The sequence below is a fragment of the Orcinus orca genome, chromosome 5 (assembly GCF_937001465.1).
Source record: "Orcinus orca chromosome 5, mOrcOrc1.1, whole genome shotgun sequence".
In the NCBI taxonomy this organism is placed as follows: Eukaryota; Metazoa; Chordata; class Mammalia; order Artiodactyla; family Delphinidae; genus Orcinus; species Orcinus orca.
The window spans coordinates 93,176,165-93,199,051 of record NC_064563.1 but is presented as its reverse complement, the minus strand read 5'-3'; the positions used below and the strand labels follow the sequence as shown (position 1 = coordinate 93,199,051).

The following is a 22,887-nucleotide window of genomic DNA, read 5'->3' as shown; positions in this document are numbered from 1 at the left end:
GAATGCAAGGAAGGTTTAACACTTGAAAATCAAAAAAAAAAAAAATCATCTCAATAGATATAGAAAAAACAGTTGACAAAATTCAACAAGTTATGACTAAAAAGCAAAAAAAAAAACTTCAAGCAAAGTGGTGATAGAAGGAAACACTTTAAATTTGGTATCAGGGTTATGTCAGCCTTAAAACCAAATTTATTATCTTACAGTTCTGAAAGTCAGAAGTCCAAAATGGGTCTCACTGGGCTAAAATCATGGTGTTGACCAGAATGAGTTCCTTCCTCAAGGCGCTATAGGAGAATCCGTTTACTCGCCTCTTCCAGATTCTAGAGGCTGCCCACCTTCCTTGGCTTATGGCTCTCTTCCATCTTCAAGTAAGCAATACCAGTCAAGTAAGTCTTTCTCACAGTGCATCACTCTGACTCTGACTCTGCCTCTCTCTTCCATATACAAGGACCCTTGTGATTACATTGATCCCAAATGGTTAATCCAGAATAATCTTATTTTAAAGTCAACTGATTAGCAATCTTAATTCCAACTGCTACCTTAATTCCTGGGGATTAGGACACAGACATTTTGGGGAAGCCACTATTCTGCCTACCACAATCTATACCTCCACATAATATCCACTCACCCTCTGGATTATTTCAGAGAAAATCCCAGACCTCACATCATCTCATTCATAACTACTTCAGTATGGATTTTTAAAAGATAAAAATTCTTTTGAAAAGAAAACAATCACACCTAAAAAATAATAACAATAATTTCTTAGGATCATCAACTATCCAGTAATTATTTAAATTTCCCGGGACTTCCCTGGTGGTCCAGTGGGTAAGACTCCACACTCCCAATAGAGGGGGCCTGAGTTTGATCCCTGGTCCGGGAACTAGATCCCGTATGTATGCCGCAACTAAGAGTTTGCATGCCGCAACGAAGATCCCGCATGCCGCAACTAAGACCAGGTGCAGCCAAAATAAATAAATAAATAAATAAATTTCCCTTATTTTTTTTTTTAATTGGGGTATAGTCCCTTATGATTTTTAAGATACTTTACAGTTTGTTTGAAAGAGAATTCAAATAAGATCCATACATGGCATTGAATAATATTCAATAGCATTGAATAATATGAATTATTCTTTTAATAATATTAAAAGAATAATATTGGGACTTCCCTGGTGGGCCAGTGCTTCTGTGCTTCCACTGCAGGGGGCCTAGGTTCGATCCCTGGTTGGGGAAGTAAGATCCTGCATGCTGCACAGCGCAGCCAATAAATAAAAAAATAAATAGATAGATAGATAAATAATAAATAATACTATTTCTGAGGATCCCTAACATTACTTTAAATCATTTTAATTATATTGTCAGTTAGATACATACAAACATGAAACTGGATATAAATTCCTCATGTGTATGTCTCTCATATATCTACAAAATAAAAAATATTCTTGAAGAAACCTGTGGGCCCAGTTTGAGAAATATTGTTCCTATATCATTGTACACAAAGTTCATTTTAAAATTAGTTGTTTCATGTCCTGTGAGAGTACTTCATTGTTGCCTAAAACTGTTGCTTAATTTCATCATTTAATTACCATTCTTCAGTAACATTTTTGTCACCTACTATCTACCATTCACTTTTCCTAGGTAGGGAAACACAAAGGTGAAAAAAACTTGGTCAGTTGCTCATAGTGGATTTTTCAAAAGGTTATGTATTATCCAAACAACTAGAATGTAAGCTATGTGAAGGTGGGAACCAGGTCTTACAAATCTTCATGTCCCTCAGGGGCCTAACTAAGTGCTTTTATAAAGTTGGTACTCAATCAGTGTTCAATAATTGATTAGATTTGAAAGCCTATATTTTAATTGCTCAGTTAAATTTAGCAGGCATACCTAGAGAGAACGAACCATGCCACCATATTTCTCTTTTTGGCTTTAGGATGAAGAAGCAGTGAGTGTGTGTGTTTGTGGGTTGGCAATTATGATGAAGAGAAGGATGTTTGGTGATAGTGACGGTGCAACAGCCACTGTGGTAACTTGGAGCTAAGCAAGTCATAAAGCTGACCTCGGCGGGTGCAGAGCCTCACCAGTCAGTGTTATAGATGGATAGCTATTATGGGTCAACAGTGATAGATGGAATTTGCTCAGAATAGCACAACACATTCAGCTCTTTGGAGACAATGAACATTTATCACTGATGATTAATCCTTTCATGAGTCCATTTAGAGGTTTAACAGCACTCTTTTCTTGCATTTTTGTTCCTTGTATATCAGTCCCATGGTCCCGCTCATTCAGGAAATGTTTACTTTCTGGGACTATGCTATGTATATAGCTCCTGAGTATTTAATCATAGAACTACATGGCAGATTTCTCCCAGCTTCTAGGACTCTCTCACAATCTACTTTCCAGCATGTGCACAGTCCTTATAATTTCTCCTACCATCGAAATTTTGGGCTTATGTTGTCAGACAACCTGGTACAAATTTCAATATAATATCTGAAAGGGATTAAACATTAATATACATTAACATATTTTAAAATAATGATTAATATGTTAATTCTCAAAGAGCAAAAATCTCAGGGAGGGTATATGAAGGGAATGCAGGTGAGTTTTGAAACACATGGAACATGCTGCTAACTGTCCAAGAGGGTAGGTAAAATTTGGTGACCTTGAGGAGAACAGGACTATAAAGACACTAAAAAAGGAGAGCTATATCACAATTACATAAATCTGGGGTATTCTATTCATGCCCATGCTCATCCCTGATGACATTATAAATCCTTTAAAGGTGGAGGCCTGATTATGCACATCTTTGCATTCCAACAGTAGAACTCAGTGTGCTTCATAGACCAACATCATTGCCATCACCTGGGAGCTTATTAGAAATACAGAACCACAGGCCTAATCCCAGACATAATGAATCAGAATCTGCACTGATAAATTAATTTTTAAAAAAAGAAACACTACGGTACTAGCATAGTGTCTTATACACCTTAAGATTGAACACGTGAAAACATCTTTTAAAAAAAAAAAAAACGAAAAACTTTTTATCCGTGTAATAAATACAAAACATCTTTTAAAAAAAAAAAAAGATTGAACACGTGTCAATTACCCTCAAAACACAAAGGTTTCATAGCTTGTAAAAATACCAGGTGTGAAGGTCTGAGAGACAAAACGTGATAACAGTTTAAGAGAGAAAGATAAAAAGCAGGCACTATATTAGCATGCACATACCAGGAACATTATACTTTTTGGGGAACCTGCCATAATTATGTGCCAAAAGAATAGGATATTCTGGAGGACCTGTCTTCAGAGTGAGGTGTTTGCCCCTGGATGTGTGCAAAACAATCCAATGGAGTATAGGCATAAAATATTAGAATTTTTATTTTTAAAAGGAGCTATACTAATATTTAGTATTCAGGTTGACATTGTTACCAACGCTCAGTACGCCAGACAGTTCATGAGATTAGTAGCAGCGCTCTCAGTTTATTGAAATTTTCTGCACTTTATGTGTGCCTTGTTAAGTGACTGTAACTAAATGAACAAATGACTTGAAAATGTTCCTTCAAGGGATATGTAGATTGAAGATAATACACAAGGAAAGCAATGGCAAAAAACAAACAAAAATAAAAGCAGAATAGGCATTTATATCCTTATGCAGGCTCTTTGTCAGTCACATTCAAGACAAAAGCAGTGGCAATAAAAACAAGTGTGACCTGAAGTCAGCCCAAAATTCCTACATTTTTTTAAAGCTTTATTGAGGTATTATTGATAGACAAATAACTGCACATATTTAGTGTGTACAATTTGTAAGTTTTGTTTGTTTGTAAGGTTTGTTTCAAACAATTTGTTTGAAAGGTTTATCCTTTTCTTTTACTAAATATAGTAAACATTTTGAAAAATTATTTAAAAGTACCATATAACCCCACTATCACTCATGATGGAGCTTGCCCTAAGAGTACATTGCCATCTCTGTTTACTACGCTTTGTGAGACAGGCTTTCCAGTAAGGACAGCTGATATATGAGATCTGAGGATATACTTAGTGAAAAAAAGCAAGGAGCAAAATGGTGCAGAAAGTGACAAATCTCTTTTAAAATTTAATTACACATCACTGTGAAATTGTAGAAAACTGAAGTCAAAGATAAGGACCTACAGTATTCTAGAAAAGGGGGGGAAAGTCATATTTAAAAATAGGAATTAGCATAGCTTTAGACTTCTAAATGGCAATAATGGAAGCGAGAAGACAATGAAAAAAATGCCTTCATAATTCTGAAGACAAATTACTTTTCTTTTAGAATTATATATCCAATGAAACTATTAATTAGTGTAAGGATAGAATACAGACATTTTCTGACATGCAATTTCCTTAAAAAAAAATTACTTCCCAGAAAACTCTTTCTCAGGAAGCTATAAGATATTCTTCATTAAAATAGTCATAGGCCAACAAAGAGGAAAATATGGAGTCCAGAAGAGAAAGGATCAAAATCAAAAACAAGGGAAGATGAAGGTAAAAGATGTTGACAAAAAATTAATCAGCCAATTTAAGAAAGAAATGGAAATTTTTATTCTATCCAAACTGAGGATTATAACCTGGGAACAGTCTCTCAGAAAGCTCTGAGAACTGCTCTGCCCATTAGAGGTCAAAGCACAGTTACATAAGTTTTTGAGACAGAGGGCTGTACATTAAACACGGTTTACACCATCCAGATCTACAGGTATAAAGTGAGTAGTGGGTCGTGGGTCATTCGTGGCCCCGTACAAGATTAAGAAGAAAGGTTTATCTCTTGAGGAGTTGTGACCCTTGATGACATTAAGAAAAAAGGTTAGGAAAGTTCTTTCCTGAGGAGGTCTGGTTAATGTGGATGCACAATGGGAGGGAGGAGGCTCAAATGAGCAAAGAAATTTTATGTTAAATTTTTGTCTTGCAATAAAATGTGAATTTTATTTCACCAATGGAAATCCTGAATAAGAGTTTGCACTGTCCGTCCTAGGTTGGGTGAACACTACTGCTTGGGGGCAGGTTGGAAGAATCTGGGAGACACTTCCCCAAAGATGAAATTGACAGACTCACTGTGGTGAGTGAACATATTAAGAGACTCAGACAAACTGACAGAGTGTTGGGGTTGAATTAGTGACTAGTAATATAGGTAACATTTATGGAATGCTTCCTATGTGGGCAGACTCTTCTAAGCACACTGCATCTAAACCTTATGCAATGGATGTACCTATTGCCCCTATTTTACAGATAAGAAAAAGAAGGCAAAGCCAATTAACTAGCTAGCTCAAGGTCACACAGCTAGTAAGAAGGAGCACTGGGACTGAAACACAGGCAACCTGACTCCAGAGACTTCATTGTAATCCTTATTCCACCCTAGTTTTCCAAGGGTACAGAAATGCCACCAGTTAAGAAAAAACAAGAAGAATCAACTTCAGGAAAAACAGAAAATGGCATAAGGAAAAGCAATGATAGTTTTCTATATGGTTGTGATGTGAATGGCATTTTCACAGTCATACTAATGTGAATATTAAATACTGATATTATGATACAGTGTTATTTAAAGCACTGAGGCATTTGGAAGGTGCTTATGCACAGTGGACATAGGAAGGAAGAGGAGAGCAAAATCCTTATCTTTTCATAGTAGAGAGCCAATAAAGTCTAAAATAAAAAGTCAATAAGCAGCAATACAAGCCTGTTAATTAGCAATATAGAGGCTAAAATCAAACAAAATCAACTTAAAGTATTAAAAGTATTTTCTTCTGGGGAAAGAAAAATGGAGTAGAACTAGAGACTTCTGTTGATCTTAGCAAGTCTTTTGGAACTGGTTGATTCTTAATGTACATATGTTTAAACTATGTGTGTGCATTTAAACTACACAGATGCATGATTAAGTAAACAGTATAAAAGAGAAAAAGATGAAGTAACAAATTTTAAGAGAAGGGAGGAATCGTCTACATTTTCTTCCAGTCCTGTCCTTGTCCCTGAAGGAGTTCAGGACATGCACCCCAAAATATGTCACTTTGACATATTAATTATTCTGAGTTCAAAGCATTTGAGAAACAGTAGATGCAGGAAGGGCTCTCTGACTTACCCTTTTCTACCTAAAAACAGGCCATAAAATTTCCCATGAGGGTACAGGTGCCCTCCCAGCACCAGGAAGAGAAGAACATCCTTATCCCCAGAGACTGGGAATCGACGCTGAAATGCATCTGTACAAACTTGCAAAATGTACAAACCCTAGTTTTTCACCCCAATATATCTCCTAGTCACTTCCCACAATTAACTGGCCCTGCTCCAAACTCCTTTGTCTTGCCATTTCCTCACACATTTATCATTTCTTTGTTTAAAAGTTATAAAACCTTTCTGCTCTGGCCACTTCCTCAGGTCTTCATTCTGTAATCAAGGTCTCCATGTACATGTAAAAACAATAAAACTTGTATGCTTTTCTCCCATTAATCTTTCCTCTTATGTCAGTTTAAATCTTAGGTGCAGCCAGAGATCCTAAAAGGGTAGAAGAGAATTTTTCCTCCTCTACATCCTTTTGAATGTATGTGCTGGTTCAGTTTTTTGGGAAGCAGGAACTGAGAATGAATTAGGAATGCAAATGGTTATTGGGAAGGAAAACCTGTGAAAGAAGAATGCAGGACACAGGATTAGTCAGAGGGAGCTGGGAGACTGTCATGCAGACCTGACAATGCCATGCAGAATAGCCCGGTGGGAATTCTGGAGCAAAGATTAGAGGAGACTGACATTGGGAGGAAGTGGCCTGGCCCTTGTTGCACCACCTCACTCAGTCATTAACAAGGCGCGTGAAAAAGAGAATGAGCTCAGCTTGAATACTTGGAGGCTGTCAGCTAACTTCTCTACTTATGGATGGGCAGTGAGATTTTTCTTGAAGGAATATTTGAGCTGCGCCTTTTAGTGTCGGCCATAATATATTTCTTAAAAAGCAACAATTTGCAGCCATAGTGAACATGTGCTGCTTGCTGTTTTTCTACATACCTATGTTCTATTTCTATTTTCATATTCTTTTAATATTAATGAAGTTTTCATTACATTAAAATTAAATACAATGCAATGTGTATGTTAATTTCAAACCAATAAAAAGGGATTCAGTGAAAACTAAATCTCTAGGTCAGACTCTAGTTTCTCCAGACACCCTTTCCAGAGGAACCACGATGACCAGTTTCTTGCATATCCTTTCAGAGATAGCCTGTAGATTAAATGACTTAATACACATGAACAGTTTAGAACATTACCTAACTCAAACCAACTGCCATGCAAATTTTGCTACTAGTAACAGTAATAGTGGAGGTGGAGATGGTAGTACTGGTGGTAGTGGTGGTGGTAGGTAGGGTGAATATCTATCTACCTCAATCTTTTTTAGTGGCTGCATGGTATTATAAGATAACAAGGTAGGGCTTCCCTGGTGTTGCAGTGGTTAAGAATCTGCCTGCCAATGCAGGGGACACAGGTTCTAGCACTGGTCCAGGAAGACCCCACATGCTGTGGAGCAACTAAGCCCACGTGCCACAACTACTGAGCCCACGCTCTAGAGCCCATGAGCCACCACTACTGAGCCTGTGTGCCACAACTACTGAAGCCTGCGTGTCTAGAGCCCATGCCCGCAACAAGAGAAGCCACCACAACTAGAGAAAGCCCATGCACAGCAACAAAGACCCACTGCAGTCAAAAATAAATTTTTAAAAAGCCTTTAAAAAAAAAAGATAACAGGGTAATACAATTTTTTAAACATTTTCTTTACACGAGGGACACTGAATGACAAAATGTTACTATAGTTACCATAATCTGCTAAAATAATGTAATAAACAAATACAGAAATTAGATGTGTCAAAAAACAAATTATCCATATAAAACTCTGCATGCCCTAAGATCTGAATTAGAGCATTAGAGTGGGAACTGGGAAGACCTGTGCTAATGTGATGCTGAGTGTGGAAGAGAAACGGGAGTCATATAATTGTTCAACCTCACCTCTAGTTAAGTGTATGTACTAGAAACTTAACACCTAGCAAAAGTACTTATTTACAGAGATTTTATAAGCAGGGCCATGAACAAAAGAGATTTTTAATTAAATCAATTCCATTACAGGGATAACTACTTAAGGTCTCTGCTCAAAAGATAAGGTGACACCAGCAGCCTCCATGTTACCTTTGCATAATACACTCTAAACTGCAGAGGTATCTTAATTTCAGTAACTTATCTCACAAACAGATATGCTCTCTTCCAGAATAGTTTTTAAGATAAATAACTGGGTTCACAGTGTCTTGGGGTTTGAATTGTGGCTCTACCATTTATAGTTGGATGACTTAGGGTAAATTACTTAACTTTTCTTTTCAAGATTTTGGTTTTTTTTGATGTGGACAGTTTTCAAAGTCTTTATTGAATTTGTTAAAATATTGCTTCTATTTTATGTTTTGGTTTTTCAGCCGCGAGGCATGTGAGATCTTAGCTCCCTGACCAGGCATCGAACCCGCACCCCCTGCACTGGAAGGCGAAGTCTTAACCACTGGACCACCAGGGAAGTCCCAATTACTTAATTTTTCTGAGCTTCAGTTTTTTATCAGTAAAATGGGGAGGGGGGGTGATGTGAAGGACCATATCAGTATTTGCGGCTATTAGCAATGGTGTAAAATTTAATCCAATTTTCCAATTTAATCCAATTCTAGTCACTGAATATTTATATGCTCAGTTAGGATTAAAATAATTTCATTTAAAAGAGAACCATTGGGGCTTCCCTGGTGGCGCAGTGGTTGAGAGTCCGCCTGCCGATGCAGGGGACACGGGTTCGTGCCCCGGTCCAGGAAGATCCCACATGCCGCGGAGCGGCTAGGCCTGTGAGCCATGGCCGCTGAGCCTGCGCGTCCGGAGCCTGTGCTCCGCAACGGGAGAGGCCGCAACAGTGAGAGGCCCGCGTACCGCAAAAAAAAAAAAAAAAAGTCTTCCAACAAACAAAAGTCCAGGACAAGATGGCTTCACACGTGAACTCTACCAAACATTTAGAGAAGAGCTAACACCCATCCTTCTCAAACTCTTCCAAAAAATTGCAGAGGAAGGAACACTCCCAAACTCTTTCTATGAGGCCACCATCACCTTGATACCAAAACCAGACAAAGATACTACAAAAAAAGAAAATTACAGACCAATATCACTGATGAATATAGATGCAAAAATCCTCAACAAAATACTAGCAAACAGAATCCAACAAAACATTAAAAGGATCAAACACCATGATCACGTGGGGTTTATCCCAGGAATGCAAGGATTCTTCAATACACGCAAATCAATGTGATACACCATATTAACAAATTGAAGGAGAAAAACCATATGATCATCTCAATAGATGCAGAAAAAGCTTTTGACAAAATTCAACACCCATTTATGATAAAAACCCTCCAGAGAGGCTTCCCTGGTGGCACAGTGGTTAAGAATCCGCCTGCCTATGAAGGGGATATGGGTTCGAGCCCTGGTCCGGGAAGATCCCACATGCAGCGGAGCAACTAAGCCCGTGCACCACAGCTATTCAGCCTGTGCTCTAGAGATGCATGCCACAACTACTGAGCCTGCGTGCCACAAGTACCGAAGCCCACGCACCTATAGCCCGTGCTCCACAACAAGGCACTGCAATAAGAAGCCTGTGCACCGCAACGAAGAGTAGCCCCCGCTCACCACAAATAAAAGAAAGCCCGCACGCAGCAACGAGGACCCAATGCAGCCAAAAATTAAATAAATAAATTTTTAAAATCTTCCAGAAAGTAGGCATAGAGGGAACTTATGGCAACATAATAAAGCCATATATGACAAACCCACAGCAAACATCATTCTCAATGGTGAAAAACTGAAACCATTTCCTCTAAGATCAGGAACAAGACAAGGATGTCCACTCTTGCCACTATTATTCAACATAGTTTTGGAAGTGCTAGCCATGGCAATCAGAGAAGGAAAAGAAATAAAAGGAATAAAAACTGGAAAAGAAGAAGTAAAACTGTCACTGTTTGCAGATGACATGATACTATACATAGAGAATCCTAAAGATGCCACCAGAAAACTACGAAAGCTAATCAATTAATTTGGTAAGGTTGCAGGATAAAAAAAAAAAAGAAAAAAGTCATCAAGAGCCTTCGGGGCATAGTGGGATTAGGAGGAAAAAAAACACTACTAATTTACACTGGGGTTGCATCTTTGCTTTAAGCATCCTGTTTTTGCTTGTAGACTGAAACTTTGGTACAGAGAAATGAGGCTATCCTTAAATTAACAGATGTGCTCTAACAGCCACTTGCCCAATAGGGGGCGCTCCTGAAATAGACTGATTTACAGTGGAATGCATAGAGAAAATAGTCCTTTAAGCAGAAATAGCTGAGGGAACCTCAGACCCATGTGTTTTTTGGATTTTAAAAGTCCTAATTCCTTAGATGCATTATCAAAATTATCAGAAAAGGGGTAACTGGACCTGCAGACTTCTTTGTAGAATTCTCTAAGAAACATAAATTAGCATCCTGGTTGGACACCAAGAAATATAACAGAACAGTCACCACCTTGAGGAAACACTCTTATTGAAAAGACAAGTGATACTCCTAATGCAAAGTTAAATTACAAAAAAAGAATTCAGAAAACATGAAAATCAGCTCTCAACTCTTATGTGGGAGGGCATTGCTGTTCCGTCTTTTTACTGGGGATGGGGACTGGCAAAGGTGAGTGCAGATGACAGGGCAAGGTGGGAAGACAGTTGGCACTGAAGCCTAGAAGTGGACAAGGAGAAGAGCATCTCCAGTGCCAGGCAGCAGGAGTAGAGGTTTTGCCCTGGGAAATTTGAAAAAAATAAAATAACAGATTATGAACAGACATGAACTTCCTATTAAGACACTGGCAAAGGGAGATAAAGAGATATCAAGCAGGAGAGTTAAATGAGAGAAAAAGCTTAAGATTATTTATTTAACGGTCAGGATATTTTGGAGAAAACTGCTACCGGAGGTAACAAAGTGCTATCTCAGTTCCTGGTATAAACTCTTCATAATTTTCCAAGGTTCCTGCCTAATATTGGTGTAGGCTCTCCTTCATTTTCCACACTTTCTCTCCTGTCTGCTAAGAATAACAATAATAGCTACCATTTACTGTTATGGATCTGTTTTCTGCAAGGAGTTTTACAGATATTCTCTCACAAAGCAAAACCCAGCCTGGTAAGAAACATCACTGTCCTTTTGCTGATGAGGAAGCGTAAGCACTCTACCTTCTCACAGCTGTTAAGTGGTGAAACCAGAATTTGACCACTTCTCTGTTTAACTTCAACATCAATATTCTTTTTACTATGCCTTTAAAATTCAGGGAAGCTGAAGAAGACTACAGATAAGTGCTCTGTCTTTCTGAAATTTCGCTACCTGTGGGAATTTTATTAATGACTACATTTCATGGTTAAACATCTTCATGATACTCCTTCTTTTGCTGTTAGTCGTATCTAGTGGGAAAAAAGTGAAGACTGAGAAATCTAGCCCCCTTAAGTATCACTTGATTTGTTATGTATAAGCTATTCCTTCACATGTTAAAGACATAGTTATTTAATATCTACTATCTACTAGGCATGGGGGGATCATAATCCAATAGCGAAGGTGGAAAATATTCTTGAGCTGTCTCAGTAACACACATTTACATGCAACAAATAGGCAACTGTTCATTTCATTACCTCATATACCACTGTCTAACTTGAAGGGCAAGTTCAATTTCTAAAATAGGAATAAACTTTATGGAACATTTACTGATTATATTTAGAGTTTCAGAAAGTATATTTTGCTAACAGGAAAGTGTGGTCTTTTTAGAAAGCCTCCTCTTTTTTTTTAAATCTAAGGTCACTTTAATGTTAGGTAACTTATAATTTTGATCATATATCCACTAATTTACCTTCATGCAGTAGATGATAAATAGCAGAAGGTCAGCTGTGTTTGCACTGAGTTGTTAATCTCCTTCCCTGGCTAGTGAACACTTAGTATTATAGATTAATAACATGGCAACTCTGATGCCACACTCATTTTCAATTACTTGTTAATTCACTTGTAACATTTTTTCAAAAGACAGACCACATGGTGTTTTGCCTTCTTTCCCCTGGCTTCCTGAGAGCCTGACTGGGAACTAGACTAAGGGTTCTAAATCATATTTGAAAGGGAATGCATATAAATGTTCCCATGCATATGCACAAGCATCTCTAGAAGACCATTTAAGTACCTCCAACATTGATTCTCTCTGGGGAGAGAACCAAGTGGATAGAGGACTGAGGATTTTCACTCTGGTATCTTGAATTTTGAACTGTGTGAATGAACTCTCTATTCAAAAAATTAAAATGAAGGTTAACGAACCACATTTGTTGTATGTAGTCTCACTTCCAGATTGGACTTCTGCTAAAATAGACTTTGACTTTGGACCACAGTGGCTCTAAGTTTAGAGAGCCTCTTGGCCTAGATTCAAAGAGTCTCATTTAAATTATACAAAAGAAGAACTGTAGTTCACAAAAAAACGCAGTTTCTCAAAAGAAATTTTTTTCTCAAACTTTAATCAATGGAAACAAAAAATGGGGTATTTTCAAATTTGTATTAATGCACGTGAGTTCTTTGTGGTAGGATTATAGTGATAATGGCCCTAATTAGTTCACATCTCTCTACACCCCTCCCTTGGGAAGTCCCCTCCCTCTCTGATGTTGTGCTTGGCTGTGTGACTAGCTTTGGCCAGCTGGAAAATGGAAAATGTGACTTAGGCAAAGGGTTAAAAAGAGCTGTGCATTAAGACTTGCCTCCTCTTGCTACAGGGAACCCTCTGGCCATTATAGGAAGGAGCTTGGGCCAGTCTGCGAGATGGTGAAACTTATGTGGTCATTGCCCAGCTGACATGGAGCCGACTTCCACATTTATGAGTGGGAGTCCCCCTAGACCAAGTAGTGTGTACTCTCCAGAGTGTAAGTGAGGTGTCCTGAACCTAAACACCCCCCAAAAGAACTGCCCAGGGATTGTTTTCAGTGTCTATGTTTTGGGGGATGGTTCATTAAGCAGCAAAAACTAATTGATAAAGTTTACAACATATTGATGCATTAAGATTAAGATTCAATTAGAAAATATAGTTAAGTAAATCTTGAAACTATTTTAGAAGTTTCTCTTTCACTTAATATGTGTCAGATAGCTTTCATAACAGTAAAGCTATCTCATTCTCTTTCATAGCCCCATTATATTCCGTGGTAACATGATTTAACATTCACTACTTGGTATATATTGTATAAAATTCACCTTAACTGACAACAATCCAAATTAAATTCTTTCCAGGATAATAATGGGGCACTAACAATCATTAGCTCACTGCCAATTCTCCAGTAGCATCAAGTATGTCTAAATTTTTGGATCACATTCACAAGCAACATATTCCCTACATCTCTCAGCAATGCCTCTTTCTCTTAAGTTTATTAAGATTTGTTTCCTCTTAGATCTCTACATTATACTTTTCATTATACATTTCACCCCAAAGTTTCTCTCCATCTTTCCTGAAACAGACATACATTCAAGATTGAAATTAAACTTGAAAGCTCAGAATTCCATCAAATAGCCAAGTTCTAGCCAATGTGCCTTATAATAGCTATAGTACTTAAAACAGGTATTTTCCCATGAGAAATTCACCCACACCAATGTTATCAATTTGTTTCTCTGTTTGTTAAGCAAGAAAGACAAGATCTGATGATTCATCTACATGTCACTATTTCTTCAGCTAAGGATGTGCAGTTTATTAGTTTTGATCACCTGTGTTGAACAGAAATTTTATTTTTTTAATCCCATTCTTGCTTTAGATTAAAAAGATATATATTATATTTATTTGTATGAAATTGAAATTTCATGCCTTGAACAAAATTAGGTGTTTCACTTCTACACTTTACATTTAATTAAAATAAAGCCAGGGACTTCCCCAGTGGTCCAGTGGTTAAGACACCACCTTCCAATGCAGGTTTCATCCCTGGTCAGGGAACTAAGGTCCTGCATGCTGTGGGGTGCAGCCAAAAATTTTAAAAATAAATAAAATAAAGCCAAATATTTGTAAATGCATTTTATTTTATTTTATTTTATTTAGGTTAGATTTTTTCAAACTGGTAAGTAGCAGAGATTCTCTTCAGAGTCACACATGAAATCCATCTAAATAAAGTATAGCTGCCTGATTTTAAAAGGCCCATTTCAGGCAGCAGACCTGAATAGACATTCTTCCAAGAAGGTATACAGATGGCCAACAGACACATGAAAAAATGCTCAACATTACTAATCATCAGAGAAATGCAAATCAAAACCACAATGACAGGGGCTTCCCTGGTGATGCAGCGGTTAAGAATCCGCCTGCCAATGCAGAGAACACGGGTTCGAGCCCTGGTCCAGGAAGATCCCACATGCTGCAGAGCAACAAAGCCTGTGTGCCACAACTACTGAGCCTGCACTCTAGAGCCTGCAAGCCACAACTACTGAGCCCATGTGTCACAACTACTGAAGCCCATGCACCTAGAGCCCACGCTCTGCAACAAGAGAAGCCACTGCAATGAGAAGCCCGCACACCACAACGAAGAGTAGTCCCAGCTCGCTGCAACTAGAGAAAGCCTGCATGCAACAACGAAGACCCAATGCACCCAAAGATAAATACATAAATAAATAATTTTTTTAATTTATTAAGAAAGACACAATGACATATCACCTCACACCTGTCAAAATGGCTATCATCAAAAAGTCTACAGATAACAAATGTTGGCGAGGATGTGGAGAAAAGAGATATTTTATACACTGTGGTGGGAATGTAAGTTGGTGCAGTACAGGGGCTCCTCAAAAAACTAAAAATAGAACTACCATATGATCTAGCAATTCCACAATTGGGTATATATCTGAAGAAAACGAAAACACTATTTTGAAAAGATACATGTACCCCAATGTTCATTTACAACTGCCAAGCTATGGAAGAAATCTAAGTGTCCATTGACAAATAAATAAATAAAGAAGATGTTATATCTATATGTTGTATATTTACATATACATACACACAAGAATACTATTCAGCCATAAAAAAGAATGAAGTTCTGCCATTTGCAACAATGTAGATGGACTGAGAGAGTATTATGCTTAGTGAAATAAGTCAGAGAATACTCTGTTATCACTTATAAGTGGAATCTAAAAAATAAAACAAACAAATGTATATAACAAAACAGAAACAGACTCATAGATATAGAGAATAAAACAGTGGTTACCAGCTGGGAGAGGGAAATGGGGAGGGGCAAGGTAGGGGTATGGGATTTAGAGACACAAACTGCTATGTATAAAATAAATATGGGGCTTTCCTGGTGTCACAGTGGTTGAGAGTCTGCCTGCCGATGCAGGGGACGCGGGTTCGTGCTCCGGTCCAGGAGGATCCCACGTGCCGCGGAGCGGCTGGGCCCGTGTGCCATGGCCGCTGAGCCTGCGCGTCCGGAGCCTGTGCTCCGCAACGGGAGAGGCCAAAGAGGTGAGAGGCCCGCGTACCGCAAAAAAATAAATAAATAAATATGCAACAAGGATATATTGCATAGTACAGGGAAATATAGCCATTATTTTATAATAACTTTAACTGGAGTATAATCTATAAAAATATTGAATTACTATATTGTACACTTGAACCTAACAAAATATTATAAATCAACTATACCACAAGAAAAAAGCAAATAAATAAAAAATAATAGATCCATTTCTTGATCACTGAGAAATAGCTTAAACATTGCTGGCTCAGATGATGCCAAAGAATGTGTAAATATGGATTTTTAGATTTTTTTCTCTTTTAACAAATTTCTCTACTTCTGGAAATTCAGCTTCATAGTCATGAGGGTATGTGTCACTTTGAAAGGGACAGCTTCTAAGTTAGCATCTATCTTCTAGGGGAAAAAGAAATGAAGCAACACAGAAGGAAGCTTCTATTTGCTCCCTTGTGACTCTCTCTTGACCCTTAGTGCAAGAAAATTCCATTTTGAAGCACTGCTGGCTTATTTTTACTTCAGAGCATATAAACCCAAGAGTTACATCTACTTTAACTGGCATGGGAAGGAAGCAAGCACTCTGCATCATTTTCTTTGAAAAAAACTCTTCTATATACCAGCTCTCAAAGTAGCAATCACTTTGGGTGGATCCTGAAGTCCAGTAGATCTTAAACAGATCACTCCTTTTATCCTCTGGTCTCTTCACAATGGAGACATGATGGAGAGGAGCATTGTGAGGACAAAGATGCAGCCTTTATAGGAACCAGATTATGGTCAACATACCTGGAGTTTATTTAGTCAAAGTTTCTAAACCAGGGGATGCTCTTAGCTGCTCGTAACAATTCCTTCTCTTGCTCATCTGTATTGACTGGGGGCTTTTCACTAACCTCAGAGGCTTATGGGGCAAATAAAACGTGAGTTTGCCAAAGAAGGGTAGTCAGAGAGACCATTTTACATAGGCCTCTTTCTTGAAGGTGGTCAGGAAAATAAAGAAAACAGTTGCAGCAACACCTGAGAGTGGTGGGTGGGGAAGGAGGTAAATGTAATAAAGGAAAGAATTTTTCTCTTATTATTCACTGGGTCTCTCATATCATACCATGCTAGTGATGATGCCCTTCCCTACATCTTCATCAACTATTATGGACTGATTATTTGTGTCCCCCCTCCCACATTTCTTTGTTGAAATCTAATCCCCACTGTAATGGTATTTGGAGGTGGGGCCTTTGGAAGTAATTAGGTTATGAGGGTGGAGGCCTCATGAATGACTAGTGCTTTCCTAAGAAGAGGCCAGAGAGCTTGCTAGTTTTCTTTCCACCATGTGAGAATACAAGGAGAAGTCAGTTGTCTGCAACCTGGAAGAGGGTCCTCACCAGAATCTGACCATGCTGGCACCCTGATCTCAGACTTCCAGCATCCAGAACTGTGAGAAATAAATTTCTGTTTGTTCCTAAGCTACCCAGTCTCTGATACTTTGTTATAGCAGCCCAAACTGATTAAGACAATCCTATTCCCAATTGATCATAATGCCAAGTTCTCATCTTATCTCTGACCCATCCATTTTCAGTCTCCTTTGCTCACCTGTTTATAAAAATACAGGGATCTTTAGGACTTTTTTCTCAAGATAAAACCTTCTCTCTATGCATTTTAAGCAACCTCCTTCATTCCACAGGTGCCAACTACCAGTACCTGCTTGTGTCTCCAACAAAAACTTTTCTCCTGATTTCAAATTACCTAAAATAGATCTGAATTTGAATTCAGTGCCTTTATCACCAAATCTAATTGCCTGCCTCTATTTCCTGTCTCTTAGGTTGTAACACCAATGACTCACATCACTTAAGCCAAGAAGCCTAGAATGAGGCATCTCAGCTCTCAACTACACACTCAATACTTCAAAAGTCCAGTGATTCTCAAAAACAGAAATATAGATCAATGGAACAGGATAGAAAGCCCAGAGATAAACCCACGCACATATGGTCACTTTATCTTTGATAAAGGAGGCAGGAATGTACAGTGGAGAAAGGACAGCCTCTTCAATAAGTGGTGCTGGGAAAACTGGACAGGTACATGTAAAAGTATGAGATTAGAACACTCCCTAACACCATACACAAAAATAAGCTCAAAATGGATTAAAGACCTAAATGTAAGGCCAGAAACTATCAAACTCTTAGAGGAAAACACAGGCAGAATACTCTATGACATAAATCACAGCAAGATCCTTTTTGACCCACCTCCTAGAGAAATGGATATAAATATATATATATAAGCAAATGGGAACTAATGAAACTTCAAAGCTTTTGCACAGCAAAAGAAACCATAAACAAGACCAAAAGACAACCCTCAGAATGGGAGAAAATATTTGCAAATGAAGCAACTGACAAAGGATTAATCTCCAAAATTTATAAGCAGCTCATGCAGCTCAATAACAAAAAAACAAACAACCCAATCCAAAAATGGGCAGAAGATCTAAATAGACATTTCTCCAAAGAAGATATACAGACTGCCAACAAACACATGAAAGAATGCTCAACATCATTAATCATTAGAGAAATGCAAATCAAAACTACAATGAGATATCATCTCACAGCAGTCAGAATGGTCATCATCAAAAACTCTAGAAACAATAAATGCTGGAGAGGGTGTGGAGAAAAGGGAACACTCTTGCACTGCTGGTGGGAATGTGAATTGGTACAGCCACTATGGAGAACAGTATGGAGGTTCCTTAAAAAACTACAAATAGAACTACCATATGACCCAGCAATCCCACTACTGGGCATATACCCTGAGAAAACCATAATTCAAAAAGAGTCATGTACCAAAATGTTCATTGCAGCTCTATTTACAATAGCCAGGAGTTGGAAACAACCTAAGTGTCCATCATCGGATGAATGCATAAAGAAGATGTGGCACATACAATGGAATATTACTCAGCCATAAAAAGAAACGAAATTGAGCTATTTGTAGTGAGGTGGATGGACCTAGAGTCTGTCATACAGAGTGAAATAAGTCAGAAAGAGGAAGACAAATACCGTATGCTAACACATATACATGGAATTTAAGAAAAAAAATGTCATGAAGAACCTAGGGGTAAGACAGGAATAAAGACACAGACCTACTAGAGAATGGACTTGAGGCTATGGGGAGGGGGAAGGGTAAGCTGTGACAAGGTGAGAGAGTGGCATGGACATATATACACTACCAAATGTAAAATAGATAGCTAGTGGGAAGCAGCCGCATAGCACAGGGAGATCAACTTGGTGCTTTGTGACCACCTAGTGGGGTGGGATAGGGAGGGTGGGAGGGAGGGAGATGCAAGAGGGAAGAGATATGGCGACATATGTATAACTGATTCACTTTGTTATAAAGCAGAAACTAACACACCATTGTAAAGCAATTATACACCAATAAAGATGTAAAAAAAAAAAAAGTCCAGTGATTCTTTCTACCTTCCAAAGTTCTCCTGAGTTTGTCACATTTTTATCCCCTCTACCATTTCTTTAGTTTGTCCTAAATTATTTCTCTCTTACATTCCTGACCCAATAATTGATTCCTCCTAATTGATTTTCTTTTATCCTCTTCTAGTCTTTCCCAGTGATGCAAGTCAAATCAGTTCACTTCCCTGTAATCACCTAACCTTCAGGACCAGTAGCTTAGTGTCATAACCAGGAATGCATATAAGTTATTTAGGAGCTGAAATTTTATACAACAGTGTGTATTTGCATTTTTCTGACAAGAGGGTTTTATACATTTCATGAGATTATCAGAAGCTGAGGTCCCAGAGATAATTTAAAAATTGGCCCACTGAACAAAACTTATGATATTCTTGGCTCTTCCACTACAACTATACATGAGGTTTTAGTCTTATTAGAGTTACTAAAATGAATCACATTTCTCTCAGTTTTTTATGCTTTGTGTGCACAGTTCCCTGTATCAAAATATCTTCCATTTCTCTTTCCATCCAAAATACTACTTGGTTTGGACCTCCCCTCTGGGATATATCCTTTCTTACCCTGAAAGGAAATGTACAGTTAGGTACCTTCTGTGAATTCTCATAGCACCTGTGGCTCTCGTGTGAGCTGTTTGAAGACAAGGATTTTATCTTGCTGTGAAAAATCAAATAATGCACTCCCAAAGATACCCTATTCCCTGGAACCAGTGAATATGTTACCTTACATGGCAAAAGGGATTTAGCAAAAGTGATTAAGTTGAGGATTCTAAGATAGGGAAGTTATCCTGGATTATCCTAGTGGGCCCAATGTAATCACATGGTCCTTATATGAGAAAAAGAGGTGGGTCAGAGTCAAAAACGGAGACATAACAATGGAAGCAGAGGCTGGAGTAATGAGAGAAAGGGGCCATAAGCTGAGAAATGCAGACAGTGTCTAAAAGCTTAAAAAGGCTAGGAAACAGATAACTCCTTGAGAGCCTCAAGAAGGAAGGAATGCAGCCCTGCTAACACCTTGATTTTTAAGACTCTTGAACTCTAGAACTATAAGATAATTTGTTCTAAGCTGCTAAATTTGCAGTAATTAATTATAGTAGCACATAAAAACTAGTACACTTGATAATGTACAGCATAGGGAATACAGTCAATAATATTACAATAACCTTGTATGGTGACAAATGGTAACTAGAACTGTGGTCATTTTGTAATGTATAAAAATATCGAAATCACTATGCTGTACACATGAAATTAACATAATATTGTAAATTAATTGGTAATCTGTGCATTCTAGATCCTAGTAGAGTACCGAGTTTAGAATAACTAAACAAACTTTTCCTGGAAGAATTTCTCTCTAAAGCTGAATGTTGCTAAAGTCCTGACCATGTTGGTTACTTACTTTATGCCTAAACTATGTAGCCACTAAACTGATTAATAATTTAATCAAATACTCTTTCTTGACTACTTATGGCTAATTAAGAACAATCTATCTCAGCCCTCTTGACCCTCTTGGAGGAGGTAGGAGAATATGAAGAATGAATTAATTAAGAAAAGCGGTAGACTGTGGCCCTATCTCTGAGAAAGTAATGACTGATTTAAGATTTGAACTAGAAGCAGTTTTTAACTAGGCAGAAGTTCAGGGTCTTCCCTGGTGGTGCAGTGGTTAAGAATCTGCCTGCCAATTCAGAGTACAAGGGTTCAAGCCCTGGTCCAGGAAGATCCCACATGCCGTGGAGCAACTAAGCCTGTGCGCCACAACTACTGAGCCTGAGCTCTAGAGCCCACGAGCCACAACTACTGAAGCCCGTGCACCTAGAGCCCGTGCTGTGCAACAAAGAGAAGCCACAGCAATGAGAAGCTCGTACACAGCAACCAAGAGTAGCCCCTGCTTGCCACAACTAGAGGAAGCCCGCGAGCAGCAGCAAAGATCCAACGCAGCCAGAAAAAGAAAAAAAAAAAAAACTACTTAATAAAAAATAAGTAAATAAAAAAATAATAATAATTTTTAAAAGGCTACAATTGTGGAACATGTCTGGCAGATTACTAGAAAGATATGATTAGAAATAAATAGTAGCCATTGTTAAAAAACACTAGGCAGAAGTTCAGTTCAGGAAGAGTATTCAGCTACTGGAGGTGAGAAGGTTGGTAAGTATAAAGGAATGAAAAGAAAGTCAGATTGTCTGAAGGCTAGAGAGGATGTGAGATACAGAAGATATAGGAAGAGGAAGACCCAAAAGCACCTTGTAAGGGAGTTCCCATTGGCTAAAAACAATGGAAAAGCATCGAAGGGGGGACCTGGTGGTGACAGCAAGGGGGTATGGTGGGGATAAGGAACGACAAAACTTTAGGAATCTGGATATTGGATTACAGCGGAAGTGCATTAAAGGGAGCAGATCTGAGGATTTTCTTCTTTGTTTTCCAGCCAAATTTCTTTAATTGAAAAAGATGAGCTCTGCTAATAAAAATTATTATTTTATTAATGCTATTTTTATTAATTATTATTATTATTATTCTCCCTTGCCACACCCATGAATTCCTATCAATGAATATCCAAAGCCATTTTATTAGCATTCCCTGAAGGGAAACTATATTTACATCAAAGACTACATCCACTCAATTCTAAGGGCAAGTGGAAATGGTGGCTATAATAGTGTGCCTGAGAAGTGACAAAATGAATGTTGGAAAAGGAAAACAAATCACTACATGTTACAGTATACTTCATGTTTACCCGCATCACCATTTTTTAAAATTCATATCATTTATTTTCTGACTTATTTTATTATCTTACTCCATGTATCCTAATGAATATATTTATCAATCGATATATTATGTTTATAATTTTGTTTATAATTTTTATAATTATAATTTTGATATATTATGTTGATATATTATGTTGATATATTATGTTGATATATTATGTTTATAATTATGTTTATAATTTTTATAATTTTAGTTGCTACAAATTTTCCATGAAAAAAATAATTTTTATTACAAATCTATTAACCACTATTTTTTTTTTTTTTTTTTTTTTGCGGTACGCGGGCCTCTCACCGCTGTGGCCTCTCCCGTTTTGGAGCACAGGCTCCGGACGCGCAGGCTCAGCGGCCATGGCTCACAGGCCCAGCTGCTCCGCGGCATGTGGGATCCTCCCGCACCGGGGCACGAACCCGTGTCCCCTGCATTGGCAGGCGGACTCTCAACCACTGCGCCACCAGGGAAGCCCCAACCACTATTTATTTTCAAATAGATTTTATTCAAAATATAAATAGTTATAAGATATAATGAAAGAAAAAACAATAATTATGTATATGTATAATATATATATAATTATATATATATAATTATGTGCATATTTATTGACGTACATACCTATAAAACACAGAAAAATAAACTCCACTGAAAATGGGAACAATGTATATGAATAAATTAATAGAATACTACCGAAAGTCATAAATGAAGATTTGAAAAAATGGAAAGGTATAACTCTAAGACCTAAAAATGTCAAATCTCTTTTGAACAAACTTGTGGTTGCTAAGGAGGTGTCGGGGGATAGGGAGGGATGGATTGAGAGTTTGGGATTAACAGATGCAAACTATTATATATAGAATGGATAAACAACAAGGTCCTACTGTATAGCACAGGGAACTATATTCAATATCCTGTGATAAATCATAATAGAAAAGAATATGAAAAAGAATATGTGTATATATATATATATATATAACTGAATCACTCTGCTGTACAGCAGAAATTAACACAACATTGTAAATCAACTATACTTCAATAAAATAAATTATTTTAAAAAGTCAAATCTCTTTCAATTTATAAATTTGATGTTGTTCCAATAAAACTCTAAGAAACTTTTTTCTTCTGGGAGTTAAACAATTTTAAAGTTTATATATAAAAATAAACTAAATGATAGCTCAGAAAAATATTTAAAAAA

At 37.7% G+C, this 22,887-nt stretch overlaps 1 protein-coding gene across 1 annotated transcript in view; it reads right to left on the bottom strand.

Moving 5' to 3' along the window:
• Positions 1-22,887, bottom strand: part of MORC1 (MORC family CW-type zinc finger 1) — a 352,246-nt gene that overhangs the window by 312,616 nt on the left and 16,743 nt on the right. The gene's annotated exons all lie outside the window — the stretch shown is intronic.